Genomic DNA, 24,629 nt, shown 5'->3' with positions numbered 1-24,629 from the left:
ACGAGACCTGATAATGTAAAACGTCATTAGAGTGCTACCAATGGGTAGTTTCTCTACACGCCTATAACACTCCACTTTAACTGAGATCAAATTTACTAAATGTATTATAATGTACAGTTGTACTTAGCAATAAATAAATACATAGACAAAATCAAATTTATTAATAATTTTAAACTAATTTGTTGGAAGCTAATTTGCCCACAACTCTTTTCCTCCTGCAACTAGCCACTGTTATTTGAATAAATCCTATAATATTATTTTAAACAATAAATATAAACTATTTATCGTTTTTCACAATTTATTAGGCTAAGCGTAATGATGATAAACAAGTATTGATCAAAGTAGCTCCAATGAAGGTCCAGAACAAAAGGGAAATTTTGGCCCTGGTCCAGAATTAAATGAACGTAAACACGCTTTTACTAGAGAAGAAACTATGGGGAGATTTAGAGGGATTCTGAAATATGAACAGGGGATTAAAAGAGCACTGAACGTATTTTTTTTTTTTTTTTACGTTTTTACTGAAAATATGCTAAAACATTCATGGTAAACTACATACTGATACTAAATCATTAGTTTTGAAGAGTGATTACTGATATTCCTCTGATGTTTTGAATTTAAGTGGTCATAGAACTCGATAATATTGAATTCTCCTCGGAGTATTTTTGATGGATAATCTCAGCCTGAATCACTGACATACCTGGTTAGTTATAAAGTACATTTACTTGTGTTATTTATTACAATGAATAAATATGAAAAAAAATCATCGTACTAATTCATTTGTTTTATCTTCATTAAGACCATCGAACCTACGTTTGAAAATAAAATTGAAATGATAGAAAGGTCTCGTAGACCCTAATGTTTCCGTGGGATTACCTCAGTTGAAAAGTTCTCGGAAAGGATCGACCCAGGACATCAAGAAGGGACGATGCTCCAGGACCCTTCTTTCAAGTTAGTTAAGTGCCTGCCATTCGGCTCAATCTTTCACCTTTATAAACGGACGCGTTTGGATCCAGTGGAGTATAAAATACTGATATTAAATTCCTGTATGACATTGAATAAAACGAATATATTAATATCTTTATATATGAAAGGTTCCAACTCAGCTATTTGAGCATGTTAAAATGAAATAACTTCGTGTTCGCCACATTTCCTTATAACACGAAATGTATTTTCGTCCACATATATATAACATAAAAGATTTATTATTTAGTTGATACGTATGCACAGCTTCCGTTTTTACAAGGTTTAAAAGAAAGAAATAATAATATAAAGAAAGAAAAGAAAAGAAAAAATAATAATATAAAGAAAGAAAAGAAAAGAAAAAATAATAATATAAAGAAAGAAAAGAAAAGAAAAAATAATAATATAAAGAAAGAAAAGAAAAGAAAAAATAATAATATAATTGTAAAAAAAAAAAACAACAACAACTCTAAATTGAAATAATTGGGAAAAAATATATAGTGATATATTCCAAACAATAAGCAAAAAATATTTATTAAAATGTATCCAGACTGATAATTATCTTTTTTTTTTTAATGAAAAGACGTTGTATTAATGCAACAAAAATTACGAATAATGTGTTTCTCTACTATATTTCAAAAATAATAATAAGCAATATGTAATTTTATTTTTTACTGGAAGTATTGTTTACCTTTTTGGCTATGTTTAATATTATTGACCACAGATGATATTCAGTATTGAACTGTTTTAACATCTTAAAACCGAATTTTGTAAAAATTAGCACCTGAAGGCCAGTAAAGATAATACTTTATAAAATCATTTAATTCTTTGAAAAAAAATAATAATTTTCCCTACTGTGTATCTTATGAAAATTAGATGCAAAAACCGTTAATATGTAAATAAATCTCTAGAAAAGCCATCCCTAATAAGCATTTTCACTACATATAGTGTGTCAAATCCTCATGTCTATGGGTATGGCTTTGTCAAATTGTACGGAAAGAATATTATGTACGGGTTCCACGCTAGGCTAGCTGGAACGCTTCACTTCCCTCTTTCATCGCGCATTATGCTTACAAAATTATTACGTGTCAACTAAAGGCACCCTTGCCACCACAGGCATGATTCTCGGTTTTCCACTGCCAGCTTCAACTAAGTGTGAATATATTGTTTAATAATATATGGAGCTGAAACGAATTTATATTCAAACTTCTAGTTATACAGTAAAGTTGCATTCGTACCTATTGGGATGTAAAAATTATTGCGCCCATTTCTTGAGATATATAAAATTATAATATAAAACACGGATTTGCGAAGAACAATGGAAAGAGGGATTAGTTACAAACTTAATTGATTTAGTTAAAAGAGCTCATAATGTTTTAAAAGATACAATAAAGTTTTGTAGTCTGATAGAAAGATTTTTTTATTAAAACTTCTACTTGGAAAAGAAACTATAAAGACTATTATCATATTCTTAAAGATTTTTCTTTTGTTGGAGACAAAAAGTAGGGAAAATTTAGAAGCAGATAATAAAGCACGGACTTATTATTGAGGCGAGGTAATCACCTCAGTAGGACTTGAGAAAAGTTAGGTCCTTCTCTTTCAGCAGTATTGCTCAATGAATGCAATCGCCTTACAAGCCACTTTTATAATTGCACATTGTGCAGTTAACATTTTGTTAGTGTTTCAATGTGTATTATATTATAATAAATAATATACATTTGAATTATACTGATCTGATGATCTGCTATGCACTAGGATTCAATTAACTTTAGAAATTGATATATGACCCCTCTTTTACATACCAGAAAATCTAATTTTGGGACAATTTGGCGACATAATTTAACATACCATAACAAAATATATAGTTTTTAATTAATTGAAATAATTAATATATGATACAAATAATTTTTTTCTTTAATCTATAATTCTTACTTTTATTTAATTTAAACTTTTTAAATGATCTTAAAATTTATGTATGACCTGTTATTTTTTGCTTGCGCAAATGTACTGATTTTATATACATTTTAAACCATTTTTGTTTCACTGCTCACCAGCCTCTAAGGACATTTAGAGCCTACTAATGTAAATAAAATAGGCAAAAGATATACAATATTGTTTTAATATATGATAATGGATACAGACTAAAATTATAAGGTACCTAAAAAAAAGTATAAAATAATAAATCCAAATTAGATACTATGAGTAAAGAAAAGTTTGTTGAATTTATCCATGTAGCTCTAGAGATCGGATGAAATCATAAAAACCCGAAACCAATGTGGGATGAAAGTCCACCCAGTAAGTTGAAATCTATAAAGAAAGATGTGAAGTACTGGATTACATCAACCCGAAGTAGACGCCACGAAGAAGTTGTGATCAGCCGACTCAGAATAGGACATACCCGATTGACACACACCCACTTCATAACAGGAGAGGCCCCTCCAAAATGTTCGAAATGTCATAGTAATCTGACCGTCAAACACATTTTTGAAGAATGTAATCACTACAAATTAACTCTGAACCAGCTAGGGATACCAACAAATGTTCCAATGGCGTTGAGGAATGATGAATCTGTAATAGAAAGAGTCATTAAATTCGTCCATAAGACTAACTTAATGATCAGCCTTTAATTATTATAATTATCTATTTATCTTGCCTTATTTTCAAAATTAGAATAGTTACTTATCTGCTTTTCATCATCCTTTCCCCACCCTTAAGCAAATTATAAGTAGATAATATTTCAAATCTCACTGAAATGAGTCCCACCCAATGGTACACCATACCGAAGCTGTGACTATGTGGAACAACTAGGCCTTACCAAAACCAACAACCAACGGGCGTTGATGACCAGGCTGTTAAACGACTTTTCAAAACTAACTCAAATTAGACACTACGAGAATTTTATAGAGAAAAGTTTCTAGAATTTATCCATGTAGTTCTAGAGATCGGATGAAATAAAATCTGAAACCTAGACAAGAGAAACATAAGAAATTAGAGAAACAAGTGGAAAAGAAATTTTTAATTAGTTTAATTTTAAATAGAAGAAGACACCCGAAAATCGAGAATTTTTTATATGTTTTTTTTTTTCAAATTCGAATTATCGAATAAAATCGAATTATTTTTCAATAAGATGATTTATTTCATCTTTCATAAATATTAAAATGTGTCCCCACAATTGGTTTTACATAGTTAAAGTAGATGATTAAAAGAATGAAAAAATATAATTAATCATTTTTATTTTGATTATTTACTAGTAAAATGTCAATAAATTTTCATCAAACATATTATAATTCATTCATTTATTTAAAAAATAAGTACGTGTTTGATTTTAATCGGGTTTGGTATCAACAAGACACTGTTAGAAAAAGTTTTATATTTTGTTTTAATTAATTAATGTTTAGTAAGTCTAGGCTGACTAAAAACCAATGGAGCATAATTAATTGACATATTGAAAACAAATGAAACAAGCATTCATTTCCATAGTTCAGTTTACTTTCAATAGTTATTGTAATGGATTAATTAATAATTATTGATATTTGATGTGACATGAAACTATAGTCCATATAGACATTTGGTGGTGATGGATCTTAGGTTTCAACATTCTTAGCAATACCAGGAGTGTTTTATGGAATGGAATTTGTGGTTACCATCTTAACCATTAAATAAAATAAATATTATGCACCGCTTATAATTTTTAATAAATAGAATTGTTAAATGAAGACGTTAAATTATTGTATGAACATTTTAATACAAAGCCGATATTTTATTACAATTATCATTAAGATTTCTTAACTTTTCGTTTGTTTTTTTTAGTATTCATTTTTTATGAATTTACCCTATTTTTTCCCTTAAAACATCCCTTCAGTTTGTATAACTTATATAATAATCATATTTATCTATGTAGTTTTAGTTATTTTGATTTTCTTCACTGCTAACTTTGAACTAACAAAAAAATATATTAAACATGCTTGTAGTATCCATATTTTAGGAACACCTAATTTCGAGAATTATTAAACTTTAGAATAGCTGTAAATAAACATTATTGTTAATGTATTTATCATCTCTATATTTAGTCTGTAAAACCTAATATTTAACTTTTTTTCTTTGCTTGATTATGTCTTTTTATCAGCTTACACAATCCCAAAAGCATGAATGATTCCTGGGAAGTATTCCAAATAAAAGATGTATTTTTAAGCCAACTTTAAAGCATTGAGCAAACATGCCTTTCACTGGGTTTGTTTAATCTCGATCCTTTGTGTTCGCTAAAAAACATGAGTCCTACGTTCTTAAAAGAATTCCAACCTTCTTTTCAGTGTGATTAATTTTTTTCCTGCTCATTTGAAACAAGGCAAGCTTTTTAAAATATCAGGTTCAAAATAGATACTTTTATATCTACTTCATTCCCTTTTCTCTTCTGAAACTTTTGAAAACACAGTGTTATGGATATTAATATGTAATAAATTAAAAAATTTTCTTATTTATCGTAACGCTCCATCAGATTTAAAAATAAATAACAATTAAAATATTTAAGGCACATTAACATGGCGGCATGATGATAGGTTTTTATTATCAAACCGAAGGCAAAGGACGCTAATTCTCTGTATTAGTCCAGTAAAAATAACATACAATGTAGCAGTACCCAGCATTAAGTGTAAATTAATTTATTTTAAAAGATTCTTATGTATAATGTCTGAAAAATACGGCAAATGTGTTTTTTTAAATTTCCAGAGGGTCCTACTATCACAAATTTTTCGAAGTGGCCGCTAAATATTTTTAGGTTTATTACCAATATTTCCTTAAGTATTGAAAGTAGCTGAAATATTATTAGAGACTAATTAATAAAGCATCTGTTGATATTCAATTTGGCCCTAATACAATTCTTTATGTTAAATAACACCCGACATACAGTTTTATCAAATTCTAGTTTTTGCTAAATAATCGAGAAACATCATTTCAGCAATATCATGAAAACTACTATTCTAAGCAAAATAATCATTATAAACTACTTTATAGTGTATTAGACGAGCCTCAAATTCAGCCCTAATAGAACTCTTTAAGTTTAATATTTTTCTAGATTTTAATTTTACAAAACAACGAGAAATAAACACTATGTAAATTTATTTTTGTAATTACTTTGGAAAATACTACTCTTAAGAAGATTTTTACTATAAACTAAATTATGATGGGCTTTTCTAGCGTCAGTTTGAGCCGTAATTGACGTCTCAACGTCCAATAGTTCCAGAGATATCCAACGTTCACCAAAATATGACTCATTTTAAATTTATGCAGCAAAATTCCTAAACTATGAGATAATACTTATAAGTAAGACTGTAGGAATAAAAATATCTAAGATTGATTATACTTCACTAGGTAATGTTATAATTAATTAATAATTAACATTTTTGAAAAAATAAAATTAAAAAAACAACTATTTTAGTGTTTGAAAAACTGTATCACCGTAAATATCGGAAATAAACTGTTCTATTAGGGCTCCATTTAAAGCACGTTAAATTTACCATGAAGTAAGTGTAGTAATAGTAATTTTCAAGTTATTTGCAGAAATATATTAACAAATATTTCCCAGTTCTTTGGAATAAAATAGTGTTCCAGGAACTGCATTTCGGAAAATATTGTACGTAATGAGTTTCCTTAAGGCACAAATATTAGCAAATTTACTCTACTTAAAAAAAAAAAAAAAAGATTTACTTTTTATCGTACGATCAGTAATGTTCAAGATACTGTGCATTGAATAAAAAATAAGGGAAAATTGTATTTTTTTCTAGAATAATATAAAGCTTTTTTTTTTTTTACTAAAATGGTTCAATAACTACTTTTAAAGAACATTTACTGTTCCTTTTGTGTATTCTTGGTAAAGATTTGAATTTTTTTTAAATTTATTTATTTATCTTTTTTTTTTATAAAATGTGTGTTAACCGTTAAAAATACTGTGTCTGGACCAGCAGAAACAAAGTAACAAAAACTCAATGATATAGAAAATAAGAGAAATTATTTGCTTTTACATGGGTTTCTTGATATAAATGAAAATGTACTGTCCACAAACTATAACTGGGCACCGTAATCTGGTAACATTACGTTTCCATTGAAAATCGAAGATGAAATATACCCACATACCCAACTAGTCATACATATCAAAATTTACGCAATTTAATCCTTTAAATTTTACTAAGTTAAATAATCAAGCTACTAGTAATATATTAAGGGTTGCTGACTATAAACTTAAAAATATTCGGCGGCCATTTTGAAAAATCCGGAATGATAGGCTTATGCACCCTCAGGGAGTGATAAATTTTTAACTATCGCCTTTAGCAATAGTTTTTTTTTTTTAATTCACGGTGTGTGGATTAAAAGAAAATGAGGTAAAAGGAAACAGCGGTAGAAAAGGAAGAAAACTGGCCTTAGTTAGAATCAGTATTAATTTGAAATTCAGAGTGAAAATATTTCTTAAATTATGCAAATAATTTTTTTGTTATTTATAACAAATAAAGGATTAAATCGTAAAAATGTATTACCTCTAGTTCCATGAAGAAGGTTAAGTTTCCAAACTTCAAGACGAAATTTTTAAAATTTATTTATCGATATTTACTAATTGGGTATATTATCAACAGTCTCTATCAGGCCATTGTATAACTAACACCAAATTAACTTTTACATATTTTAAAATAGTTGGAAAAATCGATAAATAAAATAAAAAAATTTCCTCTTGAAGTTTGCAAACTAAACCTTCTTCTCGGAACTAGTGGTAATACTTTTTTTACGATTTAATCCTTTATTCCTTATAAATAAAAAAAATGATTTGCATAATTTAAGAAATATTTTCACTCTGAATTTAAAATGAATACTGATTTAAACTAAGGCCAGTTTTCTTCCTTTTCTGCCACTGTTTCCTTTGAACTCTATTTACTTTCACTCTATTAATTTTATTCTCTCATTTATAATAAACGAGTTATGTTTTAATTATTTGCTTAAGCTATCATAATATTAAGTTATTGTCATTAGGTATTATAAAATTAAATTTTTAAATTCACTCACTGTGTTTCGTAAAAATAAACCAAAAATTATTAATTAGAAAATTTCTTAAGGAATAAAACCATTCTGTTATTATGAATTATTTAAAAATTAAATAAAAAAAATTGAAATATTAAAAAAACAACTAAAAATTAAACTATCAAGTGTTCATAAATGATCAATTATTGACAATTGAAATTAAATCTAGATAGTTGCACTTACCCGCTAGCTAGCTTTACAATCCTGGAGATTTCTTTGAAATATGTAGATGTTTAGAAATAGATGTTTTAAATGGTCAATTAACGCATTACGTTGATAAATAACACTTATTCGATAATTTGGATGAGAAATGAATATTAATAATTTTTAAGTTATAAATTTAAATGTTTAAACATTAGAATGATTTTTGTTAAGAGACCAGAACAATGCAATCCAGATAAAACAAATGCTGATTAACATTCACTTGTAAATAGCGATATACGACTATACAACAATAATAAGAACTTAAAACGTGCGTGTAAACCGTGGATTAAGAAAAACCATAATATAAAAATATATTATTCTTTTATTTATTTATTTTATGAACATACAGAATATACGAAGTTAAAAATACTAGATTGCTATCTATCAATGTTTTAACTATTCCAATATGACAAATGTCTTTGTGTTAGTTAGCCACAGCTGCCTTGCCATACCTATGCTGGGAACACAGGGACACCCTTCCCAGTGAGTTAATGGATACAAGATAGCAAAGAGGTCCTAGCTACAACTCGGTTTTGGCATCCCGATCGACGACAGTATACAAAGCAAGATGAAGTAATTACTTGTAAACATACTAGTTTCTGTGGAAAATAACGATAATAAATAAATAACTGTTTAGTAAAAATAACGAAATTCAGCTGACAATATCAAATCACAATAAATTTAAACCATTTGAAAATAAATGGGTTAAAAGTATACATTTAAAAAAAAAAAAAAAATGCATTGGTCTGTAACTGCTTTTAACTCTTGGTAAAACAACTGAAGACAACAATATATCTTTATTTAAACAGATTTAACTACAAAAATGTTTGTAGGGTGAGTTGAAAATAAATTTTTCCGTAAATGATCAATTTTAGACCGCAAATATCTCGAAAATTATACCAAATACAATACAAAATAACATACATATTATTAAAGAAATTGTTACCAATAATTTTAGATAGAAAGCTTTTTCTTTGCGATGTACTGTTTTCGAGATAAAACAGAAAACCGAAAAAATCCCAATATGTTACGGACTGGGCATGGGTGGGTCCATCCTATGTCCTCTAAACCAATTCCTATGTCAAATGTTTGTTCCCCTCCTCTCCATATCCTCTACAACCTCTTTGTTGACTTGAATATTTTTATTAATTATACATATGAATTGTTTTGTAATCAATAATATTTTTATGGTTTGATTAAAAAAAAAATGTATGAATTATTTCAGGTCACTGATGTTAAATTAAAGACCTCGCTGACTACATTTTCAGATGAATAAGTAAGAATTATTTTATTTTTTTTTTAGATATTTATTTATTCTAACCTATTTGTATAATTTTTTTACCACATAAATGAAAATTTGTGATATAGAAAAAATGCTATATTGGTCTTTTACTTTGTCGGTAATATGTCTTTGATGTTTAACCACAGTCCATAAAAATGATCTTGCAAACTGGTGATATTGATGCAAGTCAAAAATGTTTGAGTAGATTTATAATATGAATTTTTAAAGTAATATTAATATTTAGTAGTCGTGAAACTAAATAAAAAAATTGCACTAACTTCCATTAGTTAATTATCAAAATTATCATGTTTTGTTAATCTTCCAAAATTTAATTACTCTCATTACTAAGTAATCAAAGTTTATTACAATTCTCATAAATTTTGACCCTTAGGATATAGTAGACATTGGTGTGTTGCAGTGATATTTAATAAGTTAGGTTTAGCATTTATAATGCAGATCATTTAATGAATAATATTTAAATAATTATTTATTTATTTAATGATGAAATAAATATCTCTCGTAGGTGAATGGTATTCGGGTAAAATGTTTCACCTTTGAGAAAACACATAAATGAAGAAACGGAAAAATTCTATTGTTTTTTTTACTCCGAATTATTCCTGGATTTTTTAAAGGAACAAAATAATATATTTTTAAAGATGTTGATTTTTTTTTAATTTAAAATTTAATCAATTTATATTTAGATATTAATAGATGTATGTATCAATTGATATGAGATGTTGTTTTTATGAATGAAAGATTTTGTTAAATAATTTTTTAGTTGTAATAAAATGTATTTTAAAATTTCGTTGGTAATAATAAAATATATTTTTATTTATTTATTGCTATTTACAACTGTTCATTATAATACAGTATATTTGTAAATTTGATCTCAGTTAAAGTGGAGTGTTACAGGCGTGTTGAGAAACTACCCATTCCTAGTACTCTAATAAAAAATATATTTTAAAATTTCATTAGTTATAATAAAATGTATTTCGAAATTTCGTTAGTAATAATAAAATATATTTAAAAATTTTATTAGTAATAATACAATGGATTTTAAAATTCCATTAGCAATAATAAAATGTATTTTAAAATTTCATTAGTAATAATAAAAGATACTTTAAAATTTTGTTAGTAATAACACAATGTATTTTAAAAATTCATTAGTAATAGTAAAATGTATTTTACAAATAATAAAATAACGTGTTCGACAACCCTGGTTGAGGATTGCAATAAAATAATATAGTAATATGTATAATATAATCAAGATTTGAAAAAGAATGGTTTCATCTGCTCATTTAAATTTTTTTTCTTTGTATATTGACTTGTGCTCCCTTATTTTCTCTATCCGTTCGGTTGATTTATTAAGCAATCCCTTACAAATTAAGATAAATTTTATCAAATACCATTGTAGATAAACCCCTATAATACCACATTTGTATTGATAAGGGCCCTATCTATACCAGGACAGAAGTAATTTCGAAGGATTACGAGGCGGATTCAAATGAAGGAACCGTTTTCTGATCGACAAATGGGAGATTGCTAAAGTGATTTCAGGAATTTCATGGACTGATATTAATCTGAAGGAAAAGCCGAGCAATCTCTTCTTAAAGAGCCCGAAATTGGATTGAAAATGATTTTTGTATACTTTTTTCTGCTTGAAGTTCTTAAAGTATCAGAACGGTCACGGTTCAGTATCAGAACCGTGACCGTCTAAGATAAAACATTTTTCTCGATTCTTCGATATATTTGCAGTAATTCAATGTAACTGAAGAATAATAAGATACAAGGAACTGTATACGAAAAAACAATATGGAACTTAAAAATCAATTTTGATATAATTTTCACTAATTAAAAAACTTTATTTATTATGATAGATATTGCAATCTTCCACACTGTTGTAGGCAATAGGTATTACGGTCAACTATCTACATCTCTCTTAAAATATATTACAATAGAAAGATAAACAAAAATGAACATAATTAAACTATGTGCATGAAAAAAATAAATAAATAAATAAAAATAATCTATTTACACTATAGACCTGAGGATCCCTGAGCTCACTCTATCCCCCACTTACGAGGGGTAGAGCTGCACTCTTGAGATCCTAGCGCATCCCTCTCGCCGTAACACTGGTAATAAGCCAGTGGAGGCTGAGCAAGTGCGCTAAAGCCGCTCACACTCAACTTGAGTGGAGAATCTGGCCATTACCAGAACTCCGATTGTCCATTTTATTTTACAATGTCTCCTGGCCACTGCCGTGTCAACCTTCGAGCTGGATTGTAGGGATGGGTATAACTAGATAAGGATTGAACCAAAGGATTAGAATAGTTAGAAAGGTTTATATGGAATTTTGAAATTTGATTGGTATAAGGTCAAGGACAAAAGGGATATGAAGGTCATGGGGTAGTGTTCTGCTGGAAACATAATAGGGTGCGTTAACTATGGTTCTAGGGATTTTGGATTAAAAGGATTGGATACGTTTGATGTTTAGCTGTTCCTCAAAGTCCGTAGATCCAGATAGGCCTGAGGATAGTCTTATGAATTAGTAATTTGTTTTCTATTGAGAGATTAGAGGTCCTCCTGAGTAGTCGGTAAAGTCGTCTGTTTAGCTCTTGTCTTTTGAGTCTAATATGTTGGTTCCAGGTGAGTCTTTTGTTTAGTATGAAACCAAGATATCGCACTTAGTTGGATCTGGGTAAAAGAATTTTATTAAAAATAATAGGTGGACAGAAGCTGCGATGGAGGGTGAAAGACGCACGGGTGCATTTCGATTCATTAACTTTTATCCGCCACTGATTGCACCATTGCTCAATTAGAGTAGGGTGAGTTTGGAGATTGGATGAGGCTGTTACAGGATCAGGATGGGAGGATAGAATGACTGCATCGTCAGCAAATGTTGCCAGGAACTTATCAGGAGTGATGGGAATGTTAGCAGAGGAAAGGACCCAAGACACTGCCTTGGGGAATCCCTGCCTCGATCGGATAGATATTCGAGAACTCAGGACCACTGCGAACTCGAAAGAAGTTGATATAATTACAAGTAATAAAAAAAAAACGGTCTAGTACAAAAATGTCCTAATAACTAAAATTAATTCCAATTATAAGCTAAATGATTATTTATTAGGTATTATTATGCATTTTGGAGAAGAAAACCAAACTAGATTGTAGACTTATGATTTCATTTCAACTTTAATTATTATAATATTGATTTTATCTTATATCTATTTTATCAATGACATTATATATAAAAAAATAATAAGTAGTAATAGTATCAATGAACTAAAAATAAAATAATGCTTCATATATCTTGAGAGAACGGTAAAAGAATATAAGTCAAAAAGGTTCTTTTTAATATACTCTGAAAAAATGAGGTTTTTTTTTTTCATCAAAAGTTAATAAACCAACCTCTTTATCAAAAGCCTGTGCAGTTCATTTAAAAAATTTAAATTTTTCCTGTGTTAAATATATGTTATAAAAATTATAAATATAAATAAATAAGTGTTAAATATATGTTATAAAAATTGTAAGTGATTATTATGGAAAGAGTATAAGAGCGTTTTGATGAGCTAATGAATGGATCATAGCATTAAGGATTCTTCAATCCCTAGGTTTTTGTAACACTTTGAAGTTATGAAAACTAAATTAATTTATCTGTAAATTATAGTTTTATATGTTATGATGCTATTAACATAGCATATAAAAATAAATTCACTAGTATGTGTAGTTAAAATTTAACTCTTATGAGATTATTTATTGTTGATAAACATGACAATAGACCAATATTGATATTGCCATTCATGAAACAAATAACAAGAATATAAAACTCATACATTCCGAAAAATATAAATTTTTTCATTAAAAATTCAGAATAATGAATAAATAATTTAATGCACTCATCAAATTTGAAATTCTCTAACATAAAAGTTACTTGTATAGTAGTTCAGTTTTACTATTTATATTTATATTTATAGTAGTGTATTGGACTAAAACCAAGAATAAAGCGATGTTTTAGATTTCACAGTGCTTCAGACGCCACAAAGTCAATTCAAACCACATTTAAAGCCCTCCATCTCCTCAATATGTTAGGATGAAATATTCCTGATTTATCAGATTTCCTTGTTCTTCCTGCAGCCAACCGTTCCGCTCTTATATCTTTCTTGTTTATGTTTTGGTCTAAGATGTTTTCGTTCTGTTGTAGATAAATTTCTTAACTCCTTAGTAGATAAACATAAACTCTTGGCTAAAGCAGTTCTGCTTGTCTAAGGTCCGGGTATTTGGTACCAATAGTAGAATATAATTTTGTAGAATTAGAATAAGGTTTCTCAATCTTAGGTTACAATACTACAAACAATACCGTGGTAAATTGCTGAATAATAAAACATTATTTCAATTAATTATTTATTACAAATTTTTATTATATATTAATAGATAGCACAAAATAAAATATCGGGTCTGTCCCTGTCTTTTCTTACTGATTTCGGTTCAAATTGTAATGAACAAACTGGCATCCGAAGACAATTAATTAACTTTTAAATGGGCATCTAGGGTGTTCAGGAATTTGTGGTTTTAATGTTATTATAGAAGTTAATAACAAATGAACAGGATCCGGTGAGAACTTGCACGATACATTTTTATATGGTCAAAACATTTAGAAATTTGATAATAATAATCAGCTTTTAATAATATAAAAAAATGAATCCTACATTAACAATGTATCCTTTTTTTCACAATATTTCTTCTATATTTTCAAATTATTGAGAATGTCATTGTCTTAAAATTTAAAAGGAGATGAATAGTTCCTGGGTAAAATGTTTATTCTTTTTTTCGGTATTCTTAATTTTTTTGAAAAAATCACTTAGAAGCATTTTTTTTTAAATTCCAACCTTATTGCAATTATATAGCATAAGTAAACTACCATTAATAATTTCATGTTTTCATTCCGGGCGACTGCCGTGAAATAAACATCCCAGTAGAAGGATTCAAACCGACGTCACTGTAGTTTTTATTGATTTTTAATTTTTTCCTTTTTTTAAAAATTTTATTGTAGTTTTTATAATTTTATACTCGCATTAGTTTTTTGAATTTTTTTTTTTGCATAGTTTTCTTATTTGCTCTGTTTTAAAAATTTCAAATCAATTAATTTTAAAAAAAAGCATAATTATTGCCTAGATTGTTAGAATAAACAAGGAATTCGAAGAACTGGAACTCTTGGAGAAGAACTCTTACATTTGAACTAATGGACAATACGAAAAGTCGAAACGTTTAATTTAAACTAATATAATAAAATGGGGAGGAGATGAGAGAATTCCCCTTATTTAAATACTGTTACAGTGTTATTTTTCATGTAGCAGAAATTTTCTGAGATTGAATGAAAAATTAATGCAAATTTCAGAATCATTCAGGAATAAATTAAAACCCTGGTTCTCTTTGGAAGTCACAAATTTAGATTTTTTATGTCAATTCAAACCCATACAGTATATTAAATCATCAGAACTACCTAACCTTGAATTTTGTGCTTCGTTTTCCTTATGTGTCGAGTATTTATAAATTTAGAATCTTATTTTAGTAGCATTTCCTAACCTTTTAATTTCCGGTTTCGGAATTCTCTCCATCTTCTTTTCACTATTGTGTCCTAATCATTGTCGAGTCTCATTTTTTTAATACTGATGAAAATATTATTAATAAATCTTCCTTATCACAACTTGTGACAAATGAATATTCGAGTCTTCTTTCTCCCCACAATAAGCCATAACAAATATTATAGTAAACTAAATATTGAGAAATATAAATAAGTCATTCTTCCTTTATGGATCAGTTGTATATGTATATACACTGTGTATATGTATATGTATATACTCAGATTTGTACTCCAATATCAGCTGATCGAGTAGATGGTGGGCCCCAGAGGAGAACATATGCATTATGATCAGGGAAATGTAGAAACCGATTTTGGTGGGCAGTATGCAGCGGGAATCCAGGCACGTTACAGCGGAATCGCAGATAAAATCAGCAAGAAGATGGAGACAATCCAGGTACAGGATCGGATGCAATTCCTACCTATGGTGCTAAAGATTGAGTTGTATCACAAGTGTCAAGTGTCATGGCTGCGGGAAGGTTAGGCATTTAACAGTGTTTCACACAGCGAATCTTCAGAAGCATCAGGAGTATCAGATACGGAAGAAGACGCTGATAATCCGAGAAACGGAAGCGGGATTATTGGCAGAGGTTTGAGGAGGATGCTCAAAGAGGGACAGCCGCACATTGAGGAATGACCATGTACAAGAGAAGCATGGCGGTATACCTTTAATGCGAATGAAGGGAGTCATAAACTACTTAGTGGGGGGTACACCGGTAGCTAGAGTACGATCGTGTGGTGAGGGGCATTGGAGCGGTTGTATGGTGGAGAGGGGACACAACAGGTCAGGCTGTGTAGCCGTCAATTAATTACTATGGGTGGGCCCTGTAGCATTAAGGAGGAGGTGGCAATGAGATTGAATAAGTGAGGGGCTTAAGGACAACATGTAACGGGAAAGATGCCTAGGGACTGTCAAGTAATTATAGGGTGCGACCTATTCGATAAAGTGATAGAGTATGTAAAAAACAAAACGGGGCAATGGGATATAAAATTCGAAGGAAAGAAATATAGTTGCTACAGACTCCTGAGGGTGGGGAATGATAGGGTAGGCGCGATGATACCAGAGAAGATTTTGGAAGTCAGAATTTTGGAAGAATTTGGCAATTTTTTTTTTTTTAAAGTTAGGTACTGAATAGAGAGGGAGAAGAAAAAATGGATGGCAAGGCAAAACTTTTGTGTCCGTGATTTGATGAGCCACATTTAAATCGAGACACTGTTAAAAGAAAGTAGCGACAAACCGTGGAAAAGAGCTGGAGAGATACAAGGACCCATTCAGCATGATTACAATCAGAGAGACAAAATTTTCTTCTGAAGAATGTTGTTGAAGAAAATTGTTTGTTGCTTGTTTTTATTGTTACAGAGAGTGTTTTTTATGAATTTCTTTTTAGTTTTTCTTTTCTTATGTATGAGTACTCTTTCTTTCTTTTGTTGTATTTAATGTGTAGCTTTTTCTTTGCATATATTTATGTGATATTTTGAGTTAAATGAGGAATGATCGTTAACTAACGGGGTGAGTTACTGTCAGCTGTAACTCCAATATCAGCTGATTGAGTAGATTATTGCATTTTCTCTCAAAAATGTACATTCCCCTATTTAAACAATGTTCCGAATAGTATTAAATGTTGGCCTGGTGGAGGATTTAGCATAAAATAATTTTCTGACAAACCATCCTTAATTGGCAGATGGGTAGGAAAAAACAACCCCACGGTTTATTCCAGTAATATCTCGTTTATAACTAATTATCGGTTAAGAAACTTTTGTTCCATGCGCTGCGAAAGTTTATAAATTATTCAAGGATGTAAAAATATGTTAATAAAAGTGGTAATAATTTTGAATTGTTTAAGAGATTAAACATTATGGTTCTATATTATATAGCAGTAAGCTAATTTCTTGTCCTGTGTTTTGGATAAAAACTCAAATTATTTCTTTTGTTGTTTACAATTATATGTAATGACTTACAGGCTTTTTGAAATCGCATATTTTAAAACTATGTTTTAACTGTTTTAAAAGAAATGAGAAGCAAAGTGTCAAATCAAAATATAATGAATAATTAACAATGAATCAATGAGTTACAGTTATAGATTTTCTTCTATATAAGATAATAATTTGTCCCTAGCTATTCTCAACGTTCTTATTATAATATTGTTTTATAACTCTTGAAAATTTTAAACTCACTTAAAATTCCTGAAGTATAATTTCTTGGTGTATAGTTCTTACAATACTATTTTCAAATTAAAATTACTCGACGGTTATCTTCCAGAGGCCAGAAGTTGTTAAAACATTTATCATATCAGATTGGAGCTGGGTAATTCCTTTTTGCATTTTAGGGGACTCAGATTTAAATTGCTAATTTTGTTTTTCAACTCCCAAGTCTTTTCTTATCGACCGGAGGAAATCCCTCTCCAGTTACGTATTCAAGTTTATTTTATTGTTACAGGGGATAGTCTAAATACCTTTAGTGATTAAGTTAACCATTTAATTGTTTAAGATTCTCAAATTTAGCAGATGTTCTTTGCAATCTGTTCGACTGAATGTCACTCTTTATTTTTGCATCGCTTCAACAGAACATAAAAAATGCGACAATATATTTTACTTTAAGTACCACCATTATGATCGGTCTCGGAATAAGAAAATAAGACTCTCTGTAACCTTTGCATCTTTGTCGAATTGATCCTTTCCTTGAACTTGAATGTATAAACTTATATTGGTACGCCTCACCCTCGAAGCATTGGCATTAGAATATATATGTAGATCATCAACGTTCATGTAAACCATGGTACAAAACTTTACACACAATGCCTGGAAGCAATTTTACACGCGACTTAGTAATAAATTTCAGTAAAATGCACATATACGAGCTAAAATCTCCACGATGTGTTTCTGCTTCAAGCTCAACTTGAAAGTCTTGGAACTTTTGTATTAACAGATTATTTGAGATCTGATAATACGATTTGACAAGTTAGAAAAGTTTACTCGCCTGCAAAAATCTTCCCAAGAAGTAAAAATGTTGAATAGTTAAAAATAACTACATCATGTTTTATAAATAAAAAAAAATCTGTCAAATGAAATTCTATTTCTCTAATGGATTATGTATTTTAATTTGTAAGCTCGTGTAATGGTCAAGTATATCTGGATAATTAAAGAATAAAGGGGAAGGGAATGGGAACTTATTTTTTTTTACATATTTTTTATTTTGTATATACAACCTGTTTGTTTTTACAATCAAATAAAAAAATAAAATAAAAGTGGAGAATTATATGTTAGAATTTGTAGAGAGATCCTGACTGAGAAACAAGATATGCTTTTTATGACAACAGAACGCAATTATGATTTATTGCAGAAAACTTATTTTAATTGAAAATTGAAAAGTAATAAACAGGTATGGTAGATGATGGGAATTTTGCATAAAAGTATGAGATACCGATTCCGAAATAAACGCCAAGTTCAAAAAATATCTGTTAGAGGGTTTCTGAATTAAACGATTCAATCGTAATAATGTTATTATTGGAAATTTCATTTAGTAACTTTTATATAAAAATTTATTCCCGCCCATGTAATATTTTTTTTTTCATAAAACAGGGGCAGAAGAAAATAAATAAGTTTTCTGTGCGGAATAAGGGGATTAGCAGAATCTTGACCTCTGACCCCAACAAGATCCTCGTAGAGAATGGTCACTTGATCCGCGGAATAGCGAACTTTTCTTTTAATGAGTTTGTTTTTTCGAAGTCCTCATTAAATGCACATCGTTTACTTTTATTATTATTATTATATCATAAATTAGAGTATCGTGTAATAATATTTTTACTAATATCAACCTCGAATTACTACTAACAAGATGTAATATACCGTCACTTGAGTCCAAAAATCAATTATATGATTTTTATTTGAATAAATAAAATATGATTTCAACGCATTTGAGAAATATCTGGTCCCAATAATCGGTTTGTATGATACCTATACTTTTTTCTTCTTAAGTATATAAGAATTTTATCAAGATGTCTCTGGAAAGAAACACTAATTTTTATTTTTTTTAAAATATAATGTTTTTTTTCTGGGGGGCTCACACAATATCACAACTTAAGCTGCGGTAAAATAATTAAATCTTGCAAAATGATCTTTTCGTGATTTGCCTGTCCTCTCTAATGATTACGTCTTACTTTAGGGTATCTCCTTGCCATAAAAAAAAAAAAAAAAAAAAAAAAAAGGCAAATTATACCAGCTCATTTGGCTTTCTTGGATTTCATATACCTTCACACTCGCTTCATACACCTTTGCTATAGGCTAATAGAATATAATTTGATATGTATGATTCTTCCTTTAACCGAACTTAAATGCTTACAATGAGGAATATAAGTTAATTCTCAACAAAAAAATCTTTAGAAAATTTAATAACCATTTGCAACATCTTACTCATGTGAAACTGGTTTTTATAGGATAGCTGTTTCAAAAGCAAAGTAGCTATCTCGTTTCATGATTAAAAAGAAATGAGAACAGTGATCTCTATTGATCTAAGAATATGATAAATATGTTCTGAAAAAGAAAACAAGCCATTAAAATAAAATATTAAGTAAAACATTAAGTAGTTAATTATAAATTATTATCATTAATTATTAATTACGTATTTTACTTGTTGTAATTTTATAAGATTTTTTTTATCGCATTTAAAACAATTACATAAAAAAAGTACTTATTGATGTATATCTATACATTATATGGTATATTATTTTATAACCTATTCGATATATTACAATACGGGTGAGTATTTATGAAATTAAATTTTTAAAAAAATTTACGGAATTTGGCACAGCACATTATTTTATGACAAGTTGGGAGAATAATTTTCTATACTAAACAGGGGGAGGGGGAGAGATGAAAAGGTTGAAAACAACTGAGGTATGGCAATATTTAACTCATCTTTTTATAATTTTGTTAATTATTTAGAGTATAGTGTATAGAGTATAGTGTGGATTTCATACTTCTCAGTAGATTCTTCATTTTTCACCTTTATCTTTTATTGAATATAATACAATGGTCATGAGAACCTTCAGTAATCAATCATGCCATATTTACATATTAAATTGAACTAAAAAAATAATAACTAAAATACAATTAAGCAAATATATCTAAAATAAAATGCACAATAATACTCATAATATAAAATATTAAAATCACATAGCTAATGATCATTGGTAGATGAATCAAGTAAACAGCAGTTAACAAAAAAGTTTAAGTATAGTAATACTGTAAATTCTCAATCATGCTATATATACATGTCAAATAAAATTGAAAGAAAAATTAACGATAGAAAGGGAAAATAAGCATATATAAAATTAAAAATATAATAATAATTATAGCAAAATATTATAAGCACGTCGTAAATAATGATGAATTAATTAATTTATTTTAATATTTATTGTGTAATATCAGAGAGTACACTCACGCCATATTTAGTGAGATATAAATTAAATTTGAACCAAAAAAAAAAATAAACTTCAAGTAAAATAACATTTTAAATATATTCATTCCTATTTACCGTATTTACATTTAGCCTGAGAAACTCCGGACCAAGCTTGTCACGACACTTGTGAAGAGAAAAGCAGGACTTCCGAAGATCCCAGTGCTTCTCTCTCAACCGCGTCATAGAGTCAGTTGAGGATCAATGAGAGCAATAGCTACAGAAGTGCAGGACTTGAGTGGAAAATTTGGCCGTTCCTTGAACTTTAATATAATTATTTACAAAAGTTCTCTGGGTTACTACAATTCCAACCTTAAAGGAGGGTTTTAGAAATGGATAGCAATTAAACGTTAGATAAATAAGTTGTCAACTAAGACAAATGAAATGGAATTAAGTAGATAAAATAAATTATTTTGAACACATTGGTATTTTACTCGAGTTGCTATTTTACTACAATGCAATGCTTTAATAGGAAGAGATGATTAAACTTTTTTTACATAAAAAAACAAAACAAAAGAATTTTATCTGAATTCTTTCTAGAAATTTTATAAGAAATTTATCTGGCATATTTATATAAATAATGGAATATAGTTTTTCATAATTATATCCTAAATTAATTAATGCCTAGTTTAATTAAATTAAATATCACCATTCGGGATGCTTTTAACTAAAGTATTTTCATTCACGTTACTGCTCTATAATTCGATGACACAACCTTTGACAGGAAGGTCGGATGTTAAGGTGATGGCTTTTAGCTTCATTAACGCCTCAGGTGCGACACTAACCTGGTTAGGTTCCTCTGTCACCTGATTCCATCGGAAGCTTAGATTCTTCTACTCCCACGGAAGGTATCCCACTTCCTCAATTTCGCTTCTCTGATTCATTTCATTGGGTGGTGGTGAAGGTATTAACTTAATTGCAATAGTAGGGAGAGTACATACATTTGTAATTTAGTAAGAGAAAATTTTGAACAAATTTTAATTTTATTGGTGGCTAAATCAAAAAATAAATTTCGACTTTATTATTATTATTATCGTCGTAAAATTCAGTTTTTAGATAATTGTCTACTTTGTATCATACTTTCTTTTGTTAGATTAAATTATAAAGAACAACTGCGGGGTTAATACGAGTACTCAATAAACATATGAAGAAAAATTTATAAACCGTGCAAAAATCAATTTATTTTAAACTCAAACACTCAATACAGGCGATGTTGAAGATTCAACTGCGATATTCGAGTTCATGTTCATAGAGATTTGACTTACGCTAGTACAGCGCTTTTATCATTCAAAAAATAAATAATGAAGATTATTATTGAAAATATTTTGGCCTTTTAACAACTAATATATCGAAAAATAGTTCAAAAATATGTCTGCTAAATAAAGAGAATTATTTTTTCTCCTACTCAGTAGGGATATGACTCTAGTATTTATTATTGTCGAGCTTTCATAGGGGTATATCAACAGAGCTAAGAAAGAAAAAATATATTTCAGTATTGGGGCAATTCAATTTTATTTTATAAAAAATACATGGCGTGATCTCGTATTAAGAAGTCCAGAATACCTGGTCTTAGGGAAACTCTTCCTAACGATACGCAGCTCTCTCCGAGGTTCTGCACTCAACAATGGCTGACCCAGTCCAACAATCCACAACCAGCAATGGCTATAATTGGAGGACAAAAAACTTTTTAAAAAATACTTAAAGGTAAGGAAAACGACCCTAAAATTTTCTAAACGTTACAAAAAAACAATCACATGGCATGCTCTTAATACTATTATACTATAGTATCCGGGGAACGCTTGAATAACGCCTTGCTGTGCCCTCTGGCTGTTTGTTCCTTGTACAGCCTCGCTTAAGGGTAACTGCAAATTTTTCGGATCGCCTCCGCTCCATTCCTGTTCAAAATCTACTTCAAAATTCTCGAGTTTACTGCCCTCGTCCGGTCCTCTGTCTCTCTCTCATCCTTCTTTCCTTCCACTATACCTTAGGGTAACCCTATACCAGCGGTACGTTCTCAACTTCCTAACATTTTAATATTCCGTTAAGAAAAGACTCGGTCACCAAGCCTCCTGCATCACAGGAAGCAAAGTTCCCAAGTGCTCAGGCCTGCACTTACATTGGCCCAAATATCTCTGAACCGAAGTGAGGCATTGCTTAATCTCTATAACAATGGGGCACTAATTTTAACTACAGCTAGTGGGTTGCCTGCAACTGGACAGCTGTTCCCAATATACAGGGCTCCAGTAACTTCCTACCTTCACTCAAGTGGGTCCACTATATATACATACAACTGTTACCTATATAGGTCATATTATTGTTACATACATAGGTCTACTCTATATACATAATTGGTACATCTATAAACGTATAATTATAACATACATTATATTTACATATTATCAGTGTTATATTAATCACTTGGCAAGCAGCTTTTTATTTCGAACACCTTCTTTGCAAACTTTTTGAAGGCCCCAATCATATCGAGAATCGTCTCTAGTTCTACTAGGGACCTAGGTGGCCAATCAAGCAAGGAGAACTCACCTGCTAAAGCCAGTCTGGCACAAGTGTACATAGAGCAGTCAAAAATAATATGTTTTACATCTTCCACGGCTCTGCAGTTACAGTTAGGGTCATCCCTTTTTTAGAAAAAGTGTAACTTTGAATTGATGTTGCCATGCCCTGTAAGAAGCTGCACCATCTAGTGGTCTGTCTCAACCCACTCATTTTTGACCCCTTTTCTGACATCTGGGAGGAACTCGTGAGTCAGTCTTCCAGTTGCACAGTTATCCCACCTCCTCTGCCATTCGGATAAAACAATGTCGTCGATTCTACTTGGCGATGGCAATCTGGATTCGTAGGTCTATTGGCAGTTGGCCCGTAATTACTCTCATTACACATTAAGACTCTAAATATCACAGTATTCCGAATGTAAGCCCAGAAAACTAAAGATAAATCATTTTTTGAAAAAAGGTGTAGATAGAAAAAAGTAGTCCTTTTTTCACAAATAAATCAACCACAATCGAAAATTGCTTTTATTTTCATAATGAAATAATCTGTCTTATCATGTGTAATTCTCATACAATCGATTTTAAGTTGATGCGGCTTTTCAGGGACGTGATACGTTTTCATATAAGGAATTTAAATTACAAAACATTGTTTCAAATCACATAACTGTATTATGGCAGTTAAATTAAATTGTAATTTATACCAAAGATATTATGTTCTAACTCTGTTTCGAGTTTATGATCGCAAACCACCAAATATTCAACGACCACTTCATTCCATTGGAGCTGAGGAATTTTCAATCAGAGTTTGATTCATTTCATTGTTGAACCAGTGATGAACAGTATTGTTCTTTGGCAAAGGGACTCGGAATATTCAATCCTTTCTATTGGTCCCGATTGGCGTATTGTTAAAGCATCTGTAATGTCTTCCCTCATAGCTCTCCTTCTTTTTATGACAGTATTTTAATTTTAGCTTAAGTGTAGCATTGAAAGTTTTCTTGAAGTATTATTTTCTTCCGGTTCCTAATTTTTATATATTTTATTTTATACCAGATCGCCCTAGTGGGCCTTACATGGTTGATATAACCGTTATATTATATATATATTTTTTAACAAATGATTATGAGGCGGTATAGTCATACAAATGACACCCCTAACTATATATAATGTTCTTATTAAAAGAAAAAAAATTAAAAAGATGAGAATGCTTCTTAATAAAAGAGGAAAGTAAAATTAATAACAAAAAATAATGATATTGGTGCATTTAAATAAAACAAACAATTGTCTTATAATAGTAAAAAGAAACAAGTTAATTTGAAAAAGGGAAGAGAGAAGAAAAAAAAATAAGGAATAAATAAAATGAATAATAATAATATGTAAATAGAGGTAGTGTGACTATGAATTAATTTTATATTTATTAAGACTATTAAAGCACTTACTAGACAAACGGTCTAAACTTCCAACTCATTACAAAAGACTGATCTACATGACAATAATAAGGCCCATCTGGACATACGGAGTTGA

The 24,629-nt window shown here is 29.5% G+C and overlaps 1 protein-coding gene across 2 annotated transcripts in view; it reads left to right on the top strand.

Annotated features, from left to right (window-relative positions):
• SPR (Sex peptide receptor) overlaps positions 1-24,629 on the top strand; it is a gene marked incomplete in the record, with an annotated part of 538,241 nt that overhangs the window by 66,149 nt on the left and 447,463 nt on the right. For both annotated transcript variants that reach the window (XM_067045511.1, XM_067045510.1), the window contains 1 exon segment: positions 9,452-9,502.

The sequence above is a fragment of the Halyomorpha halys genome, unplaced genomic scaffold, assembly GCF_000696795.3.
Source record: "Halyomorpha halys isolate HHAL.00 unplaced genomic scaffold, Hhal_1.1 Scaffold48.1, whole genome shotgun sequence".
Taxonomy (NCBI): Eukaryota; Metazoa; Arthropoda; class Insecta; order Hemiptera; family Pentatomidae; genus Halyomorpha; species Halyomorpha halys.
Note: the sequence above shows the minus strand (reverse complement) of the source record. Positions and strands in the feature narration are given on the sequence as shown.